This window comes from Dermacentor silvarum, chromosome 8 (assembly GCF_013339745.2).
Source record: "Dermacentor silvarum isolate Dsil-2018 chromosome 8, BIME_Dsil_1.4, whole genome shotgun sequence".
In the NCBI taxonomy this organism is placed as follows: domain Eukaryota; kingdom Metazoa; phylum Arthropoda; class Arachnida; order Ixodida; family Ixodidae; genus Dermacentor; species Dermacentor silvarum.
Window position 1 is genome coordinate 43757912 of NC_051161.1, and position 20069 is coordinate 43777980.

The window sequence follows — 20069 nt, forward strand, 5'->3', positions numbered from 1 at the left end:
CTCTATGATATACACAGAATGACTCCTTATTATCAGCAGAATGACTCCTCCTCTATAAACGACTCCTTCGTGTGAATGACCCTTTGGTATAAAGAATGACTCCTTATTCGTCCACAGATACACAGGTGGCTCGGAAACCCAAGGAAGAAATTAATTAAAACTTCCCACATACATGCCTATACAAATAATATTTCTCTATTTTCATAGTCCCGGTAGCATTTATTTCAGCGATCTTCGTGCACTATTTTTTTGCGGCTTTGAGAAATTATGTCGCTTCTTCAGTACATAAAATACTCTACACAAAATTTCCCTTTCCCAACACCACATTCAACTTCCATAGCTTAGCAAGTAATGTCAACTCAAGTCTTTCTTTTTTTTTTCAAATAAATGTTTATAAGGTGATCTTGGCGCCTCGTATAGATGCCGGCAGCTCCTATACGTGCAATAAAGAGTGGAACACCCTGCGAAGAACAAATCCTTATACGATACAACACTCCGGAAAGAGTTGTCGCGAACAATTTAGAAGTCGTGACAAATAACCCATAAGATAAAAAGATAGAAGACAAGCCAAATGCAGTCCTTGTACTTGCAGCAATTTTTTGAAGGATTTTTTTTAATTGACCTGATACTTTAAGAAAATGTTAGTGCACAAATATGGCACCGACTACGCGTACTCCTTGGCTCTTGAATATGTGATGCGCAAGCAAAATACAGTTGCAACATACGACATATAACAATATAAATCACATAGTTGCAACAAACTTGCGTTGTCATATACGAGTCAAAATAACAAGACAAGATTACAAAGACGCACTGAACCCGACAGTGCGAACAACGGTTTCGCATAACAAATAAACACTCAAGCAACGATGCTATAACCACATTATAATATCGCATATATGCCTTCACAATAAAAATAAAGAAGTATGTTATAAACAATTTTTGCCTGTGTTAATAACGGCCAATAATGCCGCTGTCTTCCAGAAATTATTTTGATGCTAAATTATAAAGCACACTTTTGCGTTGCTCTTGTTGGCCACGGCCCTAATAATTTCTTCGATCTGAAAGGTATATACGGTCGAATGCCATTAATGATGATTTAAGTCGGCGTCTTGGTGTGTCAGTTCTTCGGCGCGAGAACTTTCAACGCTATGCATGTGCCATGCATGGAAATAAAGGACACCAGAAACATTGACCTTGCAAGCATGTAAACGCTTCCATATACTTCTCCAATCAAATGTGGTAGCTCATCCTCAGATAAGTACTGCTTGTTCACTTTAACGATGTTCTTAGTCGTTGAGCAATTATGTGCGTGATTGACCTCCATGTAATTTTCTGTATTGCATCATGCAGGTACTAGCCACATAGACTTTTGGTCCAAGTATTTTGTAGGTATTTCATGAGTTGTGTAAATAAAACTCATTTTATTGATTGATTTAAAGACTGGGAGGATACATACTATACTATATAGATTTCAAATGGACGAATGCGACCATGATTCCGCATATTAATTATGTTAGAGGTTGCGTTCTGTTTACGGGCTAACAATGTTAGAAGAAAGAAATTCGAGCCAGGAGCAGCATCCTTATTATATTATGACATTTGTGAAACGAATTAATAGAACTTTGCTACAAATGCAGTGACGCAATGTATAACAAAGCCCCACGATGGTTACCATGTGATTCACTAGCTGTAAGAAAAATGATGCAGCAATGATGATGTATTGCTGAGACACATGCATGTATATAAGGTGACAGGGACACCGCTTCCCGAAGTGTCTCAGTGCTGTCGGATTACTTGACCCAGGCTGGAATATGACATGTCATATAGGTCGGGGCAAACTGACTGTGCCAGCCTGGCACATATATATTGTAGCACACGGAGTTCTATATCTATAGCTGCTATTCTATCCGTACAGCTAGTGCCAATCATACTGCGTCCTTTGATATCGTTTCTTTCTCCCGGATCAAGAAGCAAAATTAACAATTGTTGTATAGGTTATTATTTAATCGGTTTGAGGGCACTTATGTGTTTGGTTTTGCACGCTTCGATAGCGAAAAGAGAAAGAACTGAGCCATGGTTACAGACCACAAGAAGCGCGAGCGCCTAATTGGTTTGATGTCGCCAGATTGGAAAAGGAGTCAAAAGAAAGCTAGACGAACGGCTGCATGGCTATAAGCTTTCCGACAGACCGATGCTCACAGACAGAGAGAAACGAGGCGCCGCAGTGCTTATATGGCCTCTGCTTCGAATGCCACTTATCGCGGCGTTTTATGCTTGCTTTCTCGAAAAGATCGACCGCAAACTTACACTCGCGCGATTCTCTCGAGGCAGGCCGTTTGCCCATTTCCCCCCAAAGGGCACGCGCGTCTGCACGCCGCATGCCTTCTCCGAAGGACGCAGCGCTGATTTCCAGCCGCCCACGCACCAGAGATCACGAACACCGGCTCGTTCATTCCCGTTACTTAGCTCTTGCGCAGCGCCGCAGACAGCGCGGGCAGTGAGAGTGCAATGACAGAAGCAATTGCCCACTGCCACACAGCCAAGCCGGGAGCGCCGACCCACGACCCTTCAAGAAGCACTCCGTGCTGCCCGTACAACCACTTCTCCCCACCACCCCCACCGCTGCCAGCGCTCTTCTCTTTACCCCCTCGCTAGCTCTTTGCTTTCGTACAAGCACGCAGCATCACGCACGCTTCTTCTCGTCAACGGCAAAACTCAAGGAGCGACGCTCGACGGCGGCGTCGTGATCGCCGCCGCGCTGCGGCGCGCAGCCATTGGGTGTGCCGCCGGCCTCCCTCGACGGAGCGCGAGCCGCCATTGGCTGCCAACCGGAAGCCGGGGCTACCAATCGGGCGCCACGACGGGAGCCTCCGGGAGGAGGGCCCGCTCGAATTACTTCCCAGCGCGGCCACTGGCCCGCCGGCGGCGCTGGCTACCTCGCCTTCTTTCCTGCCCCCCCCCCCCCCCCCCCTTGCGCTCTGACTCCTACAAGCCCCGCTCCTTGGAAGGTGGCGGGGGGACGGCGGCAGCGGCAACAGCAGCAGCAGAAGCCGGCGGCCTCCCCTCCCCGGCGGCCTCCCGAAAGCCAACAGGCCGGCCTTTTGTGCAGCGCGTCGGCAGCGAACGCGGCGGCGGTGGTGCCCCCCCTCTCGCTACCCAGCGCCGCCCGGCCTCCAGCCTGCCCCCGATACAGAAGCAACCACTCCGGCGCTTTACGCCGCGGACCGCCGCCACGGTGCGTACACACACCGCACACGCCCGAACGGCCCCGCTGTTGCGACCGAGGCTTTCGACCCCCACCGCCACCCCTCAATCCCCCCCCCCCCCCCTCCGTCGTGCACCACCGGTGGCGGTGGTGGGGGGCCCCCGCAGACAGGCATCTCCAGTGCGCCACCGAAGGACATAGTGCCGAACCCCCGAGTCGGCCGGTGTAGCCGCCGCCGCCGCCTGCCGCAGCCACTCGTTGAATGCGCCGGCTACCGCTGCAAGGGGAATACCCGGCGAGGCCCGTGCGCCCAGTGGTCGCCCTCGTCTTCGCTCGGGCTCCTGACGACGCCGCCGTCGACGCAGCCGCTTGGTGAGTGTAAGCACGTGCACAGAGCGCTTCTGCATACCTGGCGCGCGCACCGGTGCTTGTCTAAGTATTGCACACTGCCATTAGTCGATCGAGATTAGTCGATCGTCGCCTTTACCTCCCCAATCGTGTTTTCATTCATGGCACTTACTCGTAGTGACTCTCGATTTGGAAGAGTTCAGAACCGTGCATTATGGGGACGAAGCTTCGGAGTTCACTCTGCTGGTTTGGGCGGTATATATGAGCTAGAGTAAATCTTCAGTCTAACGCGGGACACGCAAGTTGACGCAGAGTTTCTGTAGCTGCGACAGCAGTAATGCATTATGCTCGAGCGTGAGGATGAGGATCTGCTGCGATTTTATGGTTCTATAGAACGCGTGTACCTGTTATGGAATTGTCGATAATGGTACAGTTCTCAGACGCGAAGCATCGATACGTCCGCACTTATTGTGTTTGGAAGTTGTAGAGTATCAGAGGATTTCACGAAATGCTTGTATGCACAAGTCATGTTTGTATGTGTATACATCTAGCATGCGCAGATGAGAGGCTCGCATTGTACTTTTTCTCGGCGCGTCGAATGATCGCCTTGTATAAGAAATGCTGACTCATTTGTATACCCTTGCGCTGACGCTGCCATGTATCACCTGGAAGCGAAACAACATTTGTCAACTCCCACAGAGAACGCAAGCTCGCAAATGCTGCTTTTCACTTATGCGTGCACACGTCTACCGAAGCAGTTTCTATATGTAACGACGAATGTGCAAAAACCGCATAACTACCCCCCCCTTTCCACCCCACCCCCTCTTTCCTCTCGGCTCCTTAAATCTCAGGAGTGATCATATCTATTCACTGCAGTCACATACATGTGGACAAAGGAAGGAAGAAGCAATTCGGAGACCTCTTATTCGCCTGACAGGTTTGGAATCACGGGTCAAACATGTTCATGGACCAAAACCTTTCGATTAATGCCAAGGTGGCTTTCCTGCGAAGCTCTATGCCCTAAACATGGCCGACAGCACATTGGCTGGCGAATGTGTGTTGTGCAAGTTCAATTTACTCCTTTATTATTATTATTATTATTATTATTATTATTATTATTATTATTATTATTATTATTATTATTATTATTATTATTATTATTATTATTATTATTATTATTATTATATCCAACATGTAGACACTGCAGAAATGAAGAACTGCCTAGCAGCTGTTTTCTGACAGGGACTCATAAGACACACAATTACCATGCATGCATTGAGCAACGTTTTACTGATGAACATTTCCACCATATTTTGTGTAGGCTGCTATGCGACAAGTTATTCGAAGATGCGTGCAAATGGCTCCAGCATGACATACTTAATATTTCTTCATACAAAAAAAGTAAATGATGCAGCACAACAAATATTTATTTGGCAATCATTAAGAAGAGCACATACATAAATTATATCAGAAATAGTCGTACATAAATGCACGAAGTATCTCTATACATGATTTTATTAAACTCTTAAGTAATTACTTTAACCTGATTAGGGAAATGTTCGACTTGCTAATCTCCTTTATCAAAGCTATGCGCGTCTCTATTGCAGAGCACGTAATTTCACCCTGCACCTTAATGCTTGCATACAACGGACTCAGTTCTGGGAATTGGATGGTTACAACCATACAAAAGCTTTTTTAGTGACCCATAGGGACACTCGCATACTTCATTATTCGGACTCCATTCATTCAATCGTTAAATGCCTTCTTATGGCTCAATTTGTACAAATGTATCGACAATGTAAGCGTGTACGTCACAACATTCACTTTAGCTTAAGGAGTGTATACTAGAACATGCATATGCTACGGAGCAAATCTTGCATACATTTCAAAGCTTTCGCAACTCGAATTAACTGTTGTATCTTTAAAAGCGAAAAGTCTCAAGAAGAAAGCATTTCTTTCAACGCATAGAGACAATGGGAAGTGGGCTCATAAAAAAATAGTAATAAATGAGACTTTGGAAACAACATTTGGAAAGACAGTATAATCTCTTCTATACTAAGGCAGATTTGTGAACAACACCGCTTGCGTGGGACTGTTTTGTCTACACAAACCATCAAACGGAGGAGCAGATGTTCACAAATGAGGTGATGTTGCCGCATGCAGTTTCTTTATAAATCCGTTCACATTTGCTCAAGTTGCATTCTCAAATATTCACCATTGTATACCGCTGTTTATTAGGAGCGCACACAAAGCTTAGTTCGCGTTCTGAAGTGAAAGTAAAAAGATCACGTAAATAAATTTTGGCGATAACAAGTGGAGATCCACTCGTGCAGAGTATACTATATTCCGCGACTTGGAAATCCCGTGTAATATGTAAAGAACACATGTTAATGTGAACAAGCATCAATACACACATTTTCGTGATAAGGTATAAGTATACGACAAACATAAGCCATACGCACATGTCTTGTTAAAGTGAAAAATAACAATAAAAGCACCGGAAAAGGGGGCGAAGAAGGATCCAATATAACATGTACATTACAGGCTCCGTCTTGTAGCATTATGCGACAGCTACGCCAGCCACACATCAAGATCTCTGCATGTGAGCCCTGTAGTACCGCGTCCTGGCCTATATAATATATATGGCTCCAGGCAAAATGTATTTGGTGTTGCGGAGGAGAGGAAGAGTTGTGGGGAGCGGCTGACCGAACTTGCGCCTATGTGATTCTGTACGAGATATGAAAGCTTATTCGATCATACATATCGCATATAACGAACCTTCATTTGTCGTGAGTACGTAGTATTGAGGTATAACGGGAAAAAATGCACGAGGAAAAATACCAAGTAAAAGTCGAAAACGAACATATCATGTTTCACGCAACGATGTTTCTGCTGCTTTGTAAGCCTGTCATACGGTTAGAAGTCAAATATTTAAAATTAATAAAATAAGGGGACAAGAGGGTATAGTGGGGATCGGAAGAAGAGCATGAAGAAGAAAAGAAGCTTGATGCCCACAGCAACGTGGATATGAGCTCTGCATCGTTATGTTATAGTTTCGGTTTGTCACATATCTTGGCGCAGGCAGCAGGATCAGAGGAAATGTTTCCAACAAGTGTGTACGCCAGTTAGGTATATAGGAAGATATTTTTTTCGGTGGGGGCTCGCAGGGGACGGGGGCAGGAAAGGTTGTTTTATGCGTAGCCAGGGGTGGGGAGGGGGGGGGGGGGGTCACATGCCCCTTGTCACCGCTCCCTCCCCCCTGTATACGCCTTGGTGTACGCTGCATCGCAGTCATATATTTTCAAGTGGATATAGAGGTACGTCTCTTTTTGGCCATCTGCAGGATTCCCTATAATGCGCACCCAAACACGGCATGTAGAGAGCCCGTGTTGCATTCCATCGCAATATGAATGGTGACATGCTGCGTGATGGAAATCGAACTGTCGACCTCCTCTTGCAGCTGCATAACGGCATACCTCTGCGCTGAGCAACCGCGGCAGGACGAACACTGCGAGGAAGACAACTCAAGCGCTAACTATGCAACAAGGCGTTTGTGTTGTTTTCTCCATGTCAGTCTTCGTCTTGCCGAACTGTGTTGCACTTTAGAAGCCATGCAACACCAACTATAGCAAAACGTCGCTCACTCTTGGCTAGTGCTCTGAGAGAGCCACTCATGCATGACCAAAGGCAGAAGGGGAAAAGATATAGCTCTTCCCGCTGTTAGTTTTCCAAACTTGTAAAATTTCTTCTTTTCTCAGTAAAATATTTCTTTTAATTATACCCATATACGAAAAGGGGTAACCGTCACATAATAAGGCGATCAAATTTCTTTTGTCTTTCTTCCAGTAATATCAATAATATACAGGTGAGACGATGCACAACTGCCTCGTTTAAGAATAATAAGAGAACACAGTCTTGCATACTGTATACCTGCCATTGAAAAGAACTGAAGTCTTACTATAGATTTTAAAACGCGTGCGGCTTTCAATTTATCCTGTAGATCACGACCCGCCAGTTTGCGAAATTAGCGTGCATGCGTACGACTGCTTGAATTGCTCTTGAAAGGGCAATAATAGTGAGGAATTGTTGGTCGAGCCAAGTGAAAGCTTTCCTCTTGACTGGCTCGGAGTCGCGGATATGTATAGATGCCAACGCTTTCAGTTGAAACGAAACCATTGGGACATTTTAGTGGTGGAACTTTATAATAGAGTTCAATATATCCAATGTTGAGTTGGATACAAGAAATATGTTGTTACGGGGGTAGCGTATATTTACAAATTACAATTATGCATGCACAAGGCTACAACAATCACAAATATACAATATCGCGACAGCATGCATGCAAGGCTCTCGCGTTTCTCTTACCACTTTATCGCTGTCGTCTTCGTCCCACCGACAGTAAACCAGCCCGTTCACTGCCTCGCGACATTACATTGAAGGCGCCTAAGAGGATTTCATTGTGTAGGTGTCGGTCATAAATTATAGTTAACATCACGACTGCCCTCACTGTGCTGAAAAAATCGCGAACAACGTAGGTAAAGAAATTGTTTCATTTAATGTTCGCGGCATTATCAGGGGTTAATGCTAATTTCCACTGCAAAGAACGAGACAATCGCATACACAAGATATAAGGCAGGCTACGTGGCTGCACAGTTACCAATATACGAGTAAATCACATAAACTATATATGCTTAAAGGGACCTAGCGTATACAGCCCACGTAGATCAATGCTCCAGCTTCTTAGACCATTTCACTTTCTTTCTTCCTTAAGAGCTGTTTTTGACTGCATGAAGTGCCATCTCATTGCTCTGTTTCGCAAATATACACATGTGCAGTTCGCACCATTGACTTTCCTCCTATAGGCTTCAGATCATGTCCTTGAAACCCTTCAGCAAAATGTTTTATAACCAATCAATGGCGTTCGAAATGTGCTCTATATACACCTTCGGTGTTTCCCCCCCCCCCCCCCCCCAAACACGTCGATCTGACGGGTTATATATATAGACATCACGCGAATGCTAATGCTCATCCGCGAAACAAAGTCAAAAGACGAACCGCGCAGTGAAGCGCGCCGCAAGACAGGGCGGAATCGAACTGTATCGGCCTCCTCTAATACCACGGGGCGAAATAATATATACGCTCGATCGACGGATCCGATCTTGCCCCGGTGGGCTGTGCGGAAGAGAGCAGCCAGCTAGGCGCCCGCGGCGTTCTTATCAGGAGCGCGGGGAGTCCCAAATCGCCGCTTTATCAGAGCCGATGGTCGCGCGTGGTGGTCCCGACTGGAATCGCGGACCGACCTTCACGTTTTTCTGTCTTCTTCTTTTCTTCGTGTGTTATGTGTCTGGAAAGTAATGGTGAAGCGTGGAGAAGGGGGGGGGGGGGGGGGGTTGTTGCTTGTATAGTGTAAAGGAGGAGGAGGAGGAAGGAAGCATTCAGGAGATGCACGCACAGCGAAACGTCGCGTTGGCGGTGGGGGCGGCCATGGTATTTAAAGAGCATCAGATCGAAGGTCGGGGACCACACATGGTATAGTGCGAGATGCCAGCTCTATCGAACTCGTCGCCACCACGTGCGGAGCCGCAAACCGCCTTCTTATTAGGCAGTCACTTCTATTTCTTCCTTCTATGTCATTCTCTTCTTTCTTGTCCTATATAAGTGTTCGCATACTTCCTTGTTTTATCTTTCTGTGACAGTACGAGAATTACGAGAATTGTAAATCCACTCTAACCAGAGTGCATGGCGAGTGTACCCTGCTTAAGCTAACCAGAGACTAGATTAAAACAGGTATTTCGAAAAATTCTGGCGCATATTTCATTCGGATACGGAGGAGACATCAGACAGTGCGATCACTTGAGTGCAATATTTGAAACCAACGCCATATACTTAGAGTGAAAGCGAGTGTGAAGTGTGTAGTTGTATAGATGAAATGCGGAACACATTTAGTTCATGTGCGCTGAGGCAAGAAGAGGTATTCACATTCAGCGTGCGGCATTTTACGACTGGCGTTTACCCCCGGATCTTGTGAATGCTCACTTGGCTACGTAGTATGTGTAACATATATGGAAATCAAAGTTCAATTAACACGTATTCGCGGCTCCTTAGTCGCAAGGAAATCTGCATATTTCTGACTAATAATACCTAATATTGACGCAAGAAACGCGTACTATATATGTTATGCGCAGCTATGAGCGATAATAACCCCGCTATACGCACAACAGGAAATATCTGCTTCAGTATATAGCAATTGAAAGCTGAGTGTCCATTGCAATTAGGTTGATAAGCTACTGCTAAATAACTTTAAATAAATACTGCTAAAATTGCACGCCGGTTCACTGCGAAATATTCCCCGAGGTCGCACGAAATTATATTTGATACTGCTGCCCCACTGCAGCTGCCATCACGTGTTAACTCTTGTTCTGGTAGGCGCATGCACAACCTGCGTGTGACAAATAGTTTTGCAAAGCCTTTGAAATAAAATGAGTGTGAGCTATCGATGGAGTTCACTATGTCGATGGTGCATGGAGGGCAACCAAAGAATCAGACATCTGAGTTAAGCAAACTGCGCTCTCTCTTCTCGTTGTTTTTTTTTTTTTTTTTTTCATTTGTTGCTTTAAATGCTTTGTTACAACTTCGTTTCTTCTTAGTTATTCAATGTCCGCCCTTACCAGGCACCGTCAGCTACGGCGGTGAGAAGCAACTGCATAGACGCGTGCTCATGTACTTAATTGAATACACATCAATGGTATAAGACAAGGTAGGGTGTTTAAGCCATGCCACATACAAGCCTAAAAGTGTACCAGACGACGTAGATGGATAACGGGCGCGCTGGTGGCGACACCTCGTGGCGTTATGTTCAAGTATAATATGTCGGAGGTGTTCTTTTCATACAAGGATGTACTCGTAAAAATTTTTTTTAAATGTGCCTTAACTATTATGATGTTGTCGACACGTTTAGGCCATCAGATAACTAAACATAGTACGGTATTTCATTACAGTACAAAGCGTTCTGCGCGTTGAGTTTGAACACAGGTGCTCAGTGCGTCGACATCAATGCCGTTGTTCGCGTAACGGCAACCGATATTCAGATATACGTCTGTACGTCATACTAAAGCGTACTACTGAAGTCGAGCGCATAGCATGGCGCCCTCTCCCGGAAGCGCCGCCACTGTGTCTGAAGTGCGATACTTACCTCAGCAGACGTCTGCCGGTATTCGCCGCGAGATCGAACTAAAGGTGGCAGCACCGTCAGCCACGTTTCGGATAGGGGGCCGATGGCACGCATTCAAACTGTACACGGCGGCGTTCCGCTGTGAACTATATTTGGCCAGATTTTCTGATAATTTATATAGCTTACTCCCGTGACGTGATTCGTATTGCACAAACCGCTAAAGAAATTAAACATTCGCCGTCAACATCAGCGCTAGTTATACCTTATATTGCCCTCCGATGCCACATTTTTGCACGGAATGCGCAGAACGTTTCCATTTACTTGAAAGAAGTGCGAACTGTCATTCAACGGGGACAATGACACTCAGCCAGACCAGCCTCTGTTTCGGCACTTTCTTGAGTCTGTTTTGCCAGTTTCGCTCGCGTTACGCCTACACTGTTAATATTTTTGCAGAAGTTAATAATTACCGCATTCTCTGCGAATCTTGCACTGGATTAAAAAGTTGTATTCCTGCAAACAAAGGTAAATTAGCAAATTAATGCGCTCTACATCACCAATTGTACGCATACTACATCTCCGTTTTTTTTTTTTTAATTCGATGTGAATTGCAAACAGGCATCGAGTTTAGTCAAGCAAGCTAGGCCAACGTGAGTGACAGTGCAATAGTAGGATCATCAGATTGCTTCATTTGAGAGTATATTTGTAGCCATTGCACGGTTACGCGCACCGACAACGATGCGACAAAGCTTTAATTACTTGAAGAGCTAGAATCATTAGGTTGTTTTATTTCAGCTATTAATGGCCACTGTCTTGCGTCAAGCTAACAATTGTCACAATGATGAGCAAAAGAAAATTATATTAGTGTTTCAGCCAATGCCCGCCAGGCGGCGACTCTGCTCGATCTCGCGGCCAATATGGTGCCCTGTCTGGGCCGCGGGCTGCCCGATTTGATCGCACGCGGACTTTATTTTGACAATATTTGTGAATTTTTTAACAGCAACTCCGTAGCTAATCGCCTAATTACCTCTCGTGAGCTGGTGCAATGCACACGACGCGTCATCATATATTGAAGCGTTAGCAGCGGTTGCTGTCGGTGTGCTGTTCGATGAGTCCGGTTTTTACAGAAGGCGGATCATCGCAATTGCCGCGTGAAATAGCGCATTATGTCCGCGACTAAGACTGAAAGTAATTTGATTGCGATAGTGGTAAGGGTACTATAGTGATAGCTTTAGATAGAGTTTACATGTGAGCAATAGTTTCGATTTGTTGTTATTGTTATATATGAGTGCATCGTGGCCTGTAGCGTGAAGACACAACTTCAGATTTTGAGCGTTTAGCGTGTAATATTCTTGACTAGAATTATCTCACCGTGCGTGACGTTGGAAAGAACTTTGGCAGATCTTTAATGGCTAAGCTCTTTCTCGGTTGCTCTTCAATAGTTGGCACCCTATGCAATAGAGGGTGCCAACTACAGCTCATTGCAATCGTGAACTAATGTATTTGTTTCCTTTCACTCCTAATTATAAAGACACTATATATGTGGCACCCCGAGTTCATGAGCGAGAACAACCATCGACATTTTTGTTGCCACTTGAAGCCGGCAATTCACAATGGACCGAAGAGGCCTCACTGAATGACTGTCATAGAGTAATACTATGAGTATTACATGAAGCTTCTCCATGTCCTCGCCTCACAATAACGAATGTCCTCCTACGTTAACTGCGGTAAGCCGAGTATTAAAGTGGTAAGGCACTTGTGATCACTGTTTTCTGCCCATACTGCATTCATGCACCGTGTCCTAATTTGTGCGCAAAAATATTTCTCGTTCAAGAGCTGTACGTTAGCCCGCGGTTCTTTATTGACTCAAAAAAGCCAAGTTTATCGCAGCAGCTTGTCTTGAGTATTTGTGAAATACTGGCTTTGGTAACGTGCGACATGCCAAATGAACCGCCATGTTGGACGAGTTCCTAGGTATGAGTTCATCCGCGGATGTATAGTCTATGAGAAGGCAAATCAACTGTATATTAACAATGTCAAGAAGGGCAGCACCGTATAGGATCCGCAGTTATACGACGGAGATTTGTTTCCCGGTCGCTCCCTCTGCAAGGAACACGGCGAGTCGCGGTTACGTAATCCTACTATGAACGTCACGTCGATGGCAGAGCCGGCCGCTCCAGTAATGTAGCTGGAGATCAGTTGTTTCTTATAACCTTGAAAAAATAAAAATTAAGGCTTTCGTGCTCTAGTTAACCACGTCACATAAACAATTTCCATGGGACGTGTCGAAAATCTCGCTTCGCCTGTAATGTTGACGTCACCCCAACAGTTTGTCTTACCTGCCAATGGAGGGCATGCACCGTCATCGAATATGCGTTAAAGGTTGCTTCCGTCTTACGACGTCCGTCAAACGTCGTCGAGCGGATTACGTGATTAATAAGGCAATGTTGGGCGCGGCATATCGTTCCAGTGGCGCTTATTCTGGTGGACCGTTCGACAACCCCCCCCCCCCCCCCCCCAGCACTGTCCTGTGCCTGCTTTGCAAAGTGTTCTTTGGGCAGTTCCGAGACAAGGAAACCCGAGGAATAGGACGATGTATACCGCACACTGCAACCACGCATAAAAGGCGGCCTCTCACTCATACAACCCAGCACTCCCGCTGGCGAAGGAAGGCGAAAGGGCATCACGAGGTACAAAAGAAAAAAAATAAAGATAAAGGAAACGCAACGTTTCTCTCGTCCACAAAGCTAGCCCCCCGCAAGGCAAACACCGTGGGCAGAGGAACACTAGAAGAGGTCGGTGCTCCGCTGCGACCAGCAACTCGGCGCTCGCTGTGCCTCGACTGCCGGGCACAACACAAGCAGCAGAAGCAACAACAGAGCGCTGTACTGCCGCTATACTCCTTCGCACTAAAATCCGTGCAGCGCCGTCGAAGCTACACAGGCAAGCGTGAGCTAACCAGCGGGGCGAATTCTCGCGCGGGCAAGCGTGGTTTGGTGATTGGTCGACTCGCCCACGCACGGCCAATCACTACACGCAGCTGCAGCGATATGCGACAGTGCGAGGCGCCGGTTAATCGTGGACCGTTGTTCCGTGCAGAGAGTTTCGTAAACTCGGGCCACTGATTAGAGCACTGCAGCTACTGCTGAGCTGCAAGGATTTAGTGAGACGAGAGTGTAGCGCTGACTCGGAGGAAGGAAACGGATGCACACGCACGGGACTGCGGCGGGCGGCAGCGGCCTGCCGTTTTTACGAGCACCCCTTGTCTCTTTCGCTCCTAGGAGGGAAGCGAGGGGACTTTGGTGGGGGGGAGGGGGGTGGCGCGTGCGCCACACACAACGGTGCGCTCTGTTGTAAATCCTGAGGAGTGCGGTGGCCCCGGTGACTGTGCTGCGGCCGCTGAGCCTGGTGGCCGGTCGTCATAGTCAGCGACGCCGTCTTCTCTTGTACGCTGCTTGCCTGCCTGCCTTTTTTGTTCTTTTCTTTTCCACGTATATAAACCAGACTGCGGTTTTGCTCGCTGGTGGTCGTCTAGCACACCTGTGCGACGACTGCGCGCCACCCCGGAGAAGGGAGGTACCCTGCCACGAGGCGAGCGCCCTGGGGGACAGGCTGGTCAGTTAAAGACCAAAGATACGCGTTTGGGAGCCGCTGAAAATTTGCTCGCCCTCACGTCCGTACCCTCCCCCCCCCCCCCCACCTTCCCCACCCCTCTTTCTTGTACAGTACTTGAAGGTGTTCGATATCTCAATCTTTCTGAAGCAAACAAATTAAAGCAGATCGAAGCCCTCCAATGTTCTATAGCGCGTCAGAGATTCTCTGTAACGCGTGAGCGACCATAGAGATGTTATAAAGAACGTTGTGTGCGATGTCTTTCAATTGTCGACCAATGGCTTCGTGAACACGAAAAGACAAAGCACAGAGGCGAGCTATTAAGCAATCCAGCTCGTTTCGAGTAGAGAGAAGAGCTGAATTAAAAGCTATAGCGAAAATAGCCCCGCAAGTTTACATCTATCTTCCTGCGCAACACGCTCCTATCCGTTACGTTAGTTATTCTAGCATGTGTGTCTGGCAATGAGAGGACTGCGCTGACGTGCGTGCTCTGGAGGCATGTAACGTACAGGTCCGTTCACCCTCGTAACGCTGTTGGTTGTATGCATGTGCTGACAGGAAACACATGTCCGGATGTGTTCACGCGGTCGTTTCACCGAACGCTTTACTGTATACCTCTTACTGCTGACGTATATTAAAGCGTATTACGCAGCCACAGCGATCTCTCGCTCTGTGAACTCCACTTTCCAGAACTGTTGGGCGCCATGCTTCGTCACACGGGCTGCCAATGGGTTCTGGTCAAATGATGCAATTTAAATTTCAATCAATCCACTTCAATCGCGCTCATTACGCGGCTGACGGAAGTCAACTTATCAAGAGAGATCGAGATCGTTGGCAAAGGTACTTTACCTAAAACATTAATAAGCTGCAGCCTTTCGGCCACGAGCTCTCAATTGTTTGCCAGCGGCCTCATAGAAACTTTATCACATGGACTGAAATGAGTTCTCGTCGCATTCATAGTGGTCGCGCGCAGGTATATACCAAAGTGTTAACGCTGACGCCCTCGATTTTTAGGGGCCAAACGTGAGAGAAGGATAAGTCGTTGATGTATTAATACATGCGTTTTTACGGCTGCATGAAATGCGCGCGATTAGGTCATGTGAGATTAACACATTGGGTATTTCCTGCTGATACTCAGAAAATGCGCTTCCAAAAAAGAGATAGTGATAGTGGTTACGATGATATATAACATAGATGGGGCTCGAAGTGCTTCACATCGCGTGTGCTGCAGCAGATCGCCCCGTGTGCTTGCACAAGGTTATAGTATAACTTGAACTACGCGTTGAGAAGTGATAAGTATACTGCTTAATATATTTGCCGCTTCTATTATGTTGGATGTTTTAATTCGACCACAAACGTAATCCAATCACACCATAGTGCGAAAGCCTGCTACACCAAATGTTGGAAGCAAGTTTCGCAAACTCTATTATCAGACATCCTCCACTGCGCTTAGTGGCGCCATCTACACGTCGAAGCTCCAAACTGAACACTCGCTCCGCCGTGGGAGTAACGGTATCGTTCAGCAACCGTTCTGCCAGCAGAAGGCATTTTCAGTTTCTTACGCGCAGTTCAAAACCATGATGATCTTTTGAAGGAAGAAATGGAAGACAGCAAGGGGGGTTCTCCGATGGCGTCCTGTCTATGTTCAATCAAACATTATTCAAGCTATAAGTACATACTTATGGATTGAAAGAAGGTACACCTGTCACACCTTCAATAACAATACGTGGAGGATGTTATAATATGCACAAGGCGTGTTTGCATAACACAGCACTAGTTTCGTGCATTGTCGGTGAAAGTAGACGGTTATACATTTTTATATTGCACCGTTTCAGTTACCTGCGCGCCACTCACTGCTATACTTTGGTTCCAGTAATGAACATGTGAACTCTACTACTCTCTAGTGCTCTGTTTGCCAAGAAACTAACAACCCACATACGGCACATCAAGTGGAAAGTCCTTCGCTGCTGCCCAAGCGCCCACGAGAAATCTAAACCCATGTAGAGCTGAGTAGGAACCGTCTGGACAGGCAGGTGCTCGGTTGTTATTTCCTCCTAGCATAAAAGTATACACTGTTTACGGTTATAGTATACTCAGTCCACGTGGATGCCACGAGCCTCAAACACTTCTCTCGGGGCGTTCGCGGTGCGTGTTTCATGCAACATTGCACGATTTGGCTCAAGCAAAGAAACGAGAGAGACAAAGGAAAATCTGCACAGCCGCTGTGCCGGTAAGCTCAGCTTATCCGCCGGTTGCACATATATACGCACATACACGTGGGAGTCAGCGCACCAATGCAGTGACTCCTGTGCCGGGTTATAGATATAGTTTAATATGCTGACACCGTGTTTACAGCCACGCCGCTCCTTCTTTCCTGTTTTCGCGTGCACGCACAGCTGTTTCCATACGCATGAACCGTTGCAAGAGTGCAAGGCATGAGACTAGATGGCGAGATACACAGGCGAGCTGCACAGTGAAGCGACTCGCTATACATTGTGTGGCTCTCCTGTCAATTTTTTTTTTTTTCAGTAGGAAAGCAACGTGGCGCGACGAACTTTGCAGCACGTCACGTGTGTGCGGCGAATGCGTTCAAGAAGTATTCCTGCAATACTTATAGCGTATAGATTTCGCGCTGCATGCTATACGGCATTCGGCTGAGGTGTAGGCATGTAAGACGAACTGCATCTGCTTCCTGCGAGATCGCAAGTTTGAGTTGTTGAGTGCATGCAGTCAGCAAGATGGTGCTCCACCTCCCAGGACTCAAGTTACAACTTTATTGGTCGCTAATGCTGATCGTGCGACGATCAGTGTTACGCTCACCCATACAGTTCACAACCTCACGTGAACTAGAATTCGTCATACAGCCATCGCTCTAAAGCAACGGCAATAATTAGAACTATGACTAACGCACAAAAAGCGTTCAGTCTTGCAATCTCGTACCGTCAGTCCGTTCTTCAGAAAAAAAAAAAGAAAAAGAAAAAGCTGAGGTGCAAATTTTTGAGTTGTGCCCACCATCAATTCTAGTTGTGCACACCATCTATTTGAGCTGTGCACACCGTCTATTCGAGTTGGGCTCACCAACACACATCTATTCGTATAACATGCATGCTCACCACGGCGGATGCCTGTCCGCGCGTCCTACCATCGTCCGCGCAGTCGGACCGCCTCAGACGCCCACCGTGATTGGAGCAGACAGTTTCACCCCGTGTATACACGCATCCGCGCATTGAGTGCGCCGGCTCAGTGACCGCTGGGTGTAGCCGAGTTCAAACCCAGTTGTCCATGCGTAATCTCGGTGACAGCGGCTCACCGTGCGTGGGGGGCTTCCTTCCTCGTGTCTTTCTCTCAGTCGCCATGGGCGGCTCAGCCTGGAGGGATTTGCAAGAGGAAGCCGAAATGACGTAATCGCCATTCGAAGCACTCTACGACGCGCCTTGGCATATCTTGATGTTCTAATGGGACCGCAGTGAGGAAATCGAAAAAAGAAAACACTCAGCTGCTTGTTAAGCACACCCACATCCATGCTTATTTACTAGTGTTTCCGCCAAAGGAATGTAAAGTTTTGTCGAAGTGAAGAGGCAAATAAAAATGGCAGACTTGTGCCACGTTGTGGAATCACACCCCAAATTGCCGGCGAAGCAGAGTCTGACACAAGCGAGCCGCGACGCCTGGGCAAGCGAACTCCTAGTGATATAACCCGGAGTGTGTGTATATATATATGATGCCTTCATATATGCCTTCAACAATGATGCCTTCAGGTAGCATGTGTGGGTTTATTGACCAGTTGCCTTCACTCAAAAAGATCACCTACTCGTGACGCCTGCGGCAGAAAGGATGTTCCCCATCCGCCGCCAAGGTTTGCGAGTGGTGGCGCTGGCTAACACTCCCAGGGTTAGTTCTAGTAGTAAATCATAAATACCCCAGAAAGTGGATGGGAAGACGGGGCCACGGTAGCTCAATGGTAAGAGCATCGCACGCGTCATACGAAGACGTGGAATCGTGCCCCACCTGCGACAAGTTGTTTTTCCATCCAATTTCATTTCTATAAATTTCCTATTTCTGTAATTCCCTTAGTAAGTACAACTAATTTCCCCTATGTTGTCTTTGATGTCGTTGTTTGTTGGCTTCTTATGATGTTGTATCCGTGGATCTAAATTGAAGGACTGTGGCTTGAATATATATATAGACTGGGAAGCTAACCAGGGCTGGCATATGTTACTTCAGATCAAAATTGACAAAGCATGACGCGACGCGCGATACACCAGCTCACACTCATAACAGACGAAAGTGCACATGGTCAAAGAATAGATTGCGAGTGAGTTTTGTGGCTTTCAAGTAGGTTGGTAGAGCTTGCGGCGCGCGTAATGGACAGGCAATGCTTGACCACGAGTGGAGTATACGACCTATTAATACAGCTCAAGGTGTCAATGGCCACGTACAATATTGTATTACAACATGCAGAGACCGAATCATGGAGAACCGAGGGGCTCACATTTTGTAACAATACCATATGAAGTCAAGGTAATTATAAATAAAATTACATGCTTCTTATAGATAAGAAGCATGCACACAATATATGTAACACTGCCACGTTGCTGCAGGTTACAAGTTTTCGTGTTTCTTGTGCTGCCATGGAGCAAACGAAGGCTCCCCAAAAAGAGAAACGAAAACGACGAAACAAGGAAGTTGGTTTCGTCAGTCTCGAAGTCAGAAAAAAAAAAGAGAGAAAGAAATAACTACGAAAGAAAGAGAGAGAGAGAGAAGGCGAGAGACGCCTGCCTCGAGCTCGCGTATTTCTCGCTGTCCTCGTATGTTCAAGGTATGGTATATCGTATGTGGCTGGCGACAGTAATCGATTGTACGAAAAAACAAAGCATGATAGGAAACGTGGGCACACGTTTTCCTGTTTGCCTCTATACCTGTCGTCAATGAAGAGTCAGGTTACGTTTAGACAGAAGTCGTGAGGGGTGCAATGTACGTTACCGTTACAGACATCGCCAATTCTCCGAGAGACGAGAAGCACGCACTATTCGAATCGATACGCGCTGCGTGGCAGCATCTAAACTTGAGCTGTGCGTTTTGTGAACGCCCAAGGAGCACTTTATTCTGAAAATCCATGCTCGAACTGTCTGGGCAATCCTTTTTGAACGTGAGCCACATCGTGCTTCAGAAATTTGAGGACACAACAACCTTTTCCATCGACAAAGTAAGAACGTGCAAAGCATAGAATTTTCTACAAAAATTAATGAAGGCAACTGCTGCGTTTTATAGTGTCGACGGAAGCTGAAAGTGCGGTGGTTCAGCTATCACAGGAATGATGTAATCAAGTAGTAATCGCAGTAGTAGTAAATGGCAGTAATCAAGTGTATTCCACTTTGCTGCTGGTGTAAATTTGTGGCCGGAGCGCAATCGTGAACACGTTGTTTTTCTAGATGTTTAAAACGTTTTACATTCGGTTACAGCAATATTAGTTATTTGTTTGGCTGGTTAACCTCTGCGCCACCAGGTGGCTGCACCATGCAGACCGATCAGGCCGCTCACGTAGTACGTCAGCGCTGAGCAATAGTAGTAAGGAGGGGCTTTAGTTTACGCCTCCAGCCATCCGTCAAAATGCCCAGCTCGACTGTGGTTACCGGAATACCGGACACGCTCGGCGCTGCGACAGAATGCTAGCAACGCACGCTACTTCGAAGCTCTCGCTTCGGATCGACTGCCAGGCGGCTGGCGGAGAGG

General features: G+C 46.7%; 1 protein-coding gene and 1 long non-coding RNA gene across 3 annotated transcripts in view; one reads left to right on the forward strand and one right to left on the reverse strand.

Annotated features, from left to right (window-relative positions):
• Positions 1-20069, forward strand: part of LOC119461109 (protein sister of odd and bowel) — a 425754-nt gene that overhangs the window by 277530 nt on the left and 128155 nt on the right. The window contains exon 1 of one of the 2 annotated variants that reach the window (XM_037722297.2): positions 3107-3580. The exons of the other annotated variant lie outside the window; for it this stretch is intronic. The gene's annotated coding sequence lies outside the window, so the exon portion shown is untranslated. Of the gene's footprint in view, positions 1-3106; positions 3581-20069 lie in introns of those variants that run through there. 2 annotated transcript variants of the gene reach the window in all.
• Positions 1-20069, reverse strand: part of LOC125939766 (uncharacterized) — a 292339-nt gene that overhangs the window by 169280 nt on the left and 102990 nt on the right. The gene's annotated exons all lie outside the window — the stretch shown is intronic.